Genomic DNA, 1,299 nt, shown 5'->3' on the forward strand with positions numbered 1-1,299 from the left:
GAGGGTCCTGTGAGGAACTTGGGGATGTCCAGAAACTCAGCGTACAAGGAACCCCGGTGCTGGATTGGACCAATAGGGACTTGTGCCTCTAATCAGGCCGGGTTATCTGCTCTCCTAGTTAATGCAGTCTCAGGTCCCGCGCGATTGGATTGGAGCAGATGCTGTGTTCCACTCACCAGAGGTCTTAGGATCCCATTGGGGATCCTCTGTGGGTCTTTGCAGGTGTCTGGAGACTCCCCGGGCCAGGAATCCTGATGCTGCAGTGGCCTGGAAGGTGGTCGGATGTCTGGAGCCCGAAAAGGGCACTGCCTCAGAAGCTCTGTGGCTCCTGCCTGTCCCAGAAGCTGTCCGCTTCTGTTTGCACACTCTCACCTGTGCAGACTACTTTTCAGCGGAGTCCTGGAACCCCCATTTACTCTTAATGAGGAAATAGTAACAGGTGCCATCAAAGTCTCATTAGTGAAATCACAGCTTTTCCTGTTCTCCACTTAAAACCAGAAGGAAACAAATACAGAATCCACAACCCGCCCTAGCATTTCCTTTTCTCTTTTATAACATCCAAGTTTCCTCCACTATTACATCAGTATGCTCAGCATTAAGCAATGGTGTAATCTACTCTCTTACTGAAATATATGGTAAAAATTCCTATTCTGCTGAAGTCTTTTGCATTAAAAAAAAAAATCTCCCAAAATATTTGTCTCTAATTTTCTCATTATATTTATTTTCTAGCAAGCATCTTCCACTCAGGATTCCCTAACAGTCATCCCACTAAAACTTTCCTTTACATATTACTGATCCCTCCCAGATCTAAATTGAATGAATGATGTTTAAACCAGGGCCATATTATGTATGTCATCAGTATATTAGCTTTATTTGACTTTCTTGGTACTAAAAATTTCTCAATTTACTCAATCTCACTTGGAAAGGAGAAGAAAGCAATCACAGGGGACGGACCTCAGTAGGAAAGGGGACAGGGATGAGAAGAGAGGAACATGAACAGGTATTGGGTTGGGGGAACCGGACGGAATCCTTGAGGGCCAGCAGAAAGAATGGAAATAGGCAACCTCGGGTGGGGGACTCTCTAGAATGTACCAGAGACCTGCAAAGTGAGAGACTGTCAGGACTCACAGGGAGGAACCTTACATGAAATGCCCTACAGTGGGGAGAGGGAACTTATAGAATCCACCTCCAGTAAAAAGATAGGGCATTATCCCGAGCTTTTTTCCCCACCGGCAAGAACATGCTCAGGACAACCGGAATCTTCTGCGGCAAAAGCTTTATTGCTTACTTCTTCAGGAG

Source organism: Mus caroli, chromosome 2 (assembly GCF_900094665.2).
Source record: "Mus caroli chromosome 2, CAROLI_EIJ_v1.1, whole genome shotgun sequence".
Classification (NCBI taxonomy): Eukaryota; Metazoa; Chordata; class Mammalia; order Rodentia; family Muridae; genus Mus; species Mus caroli.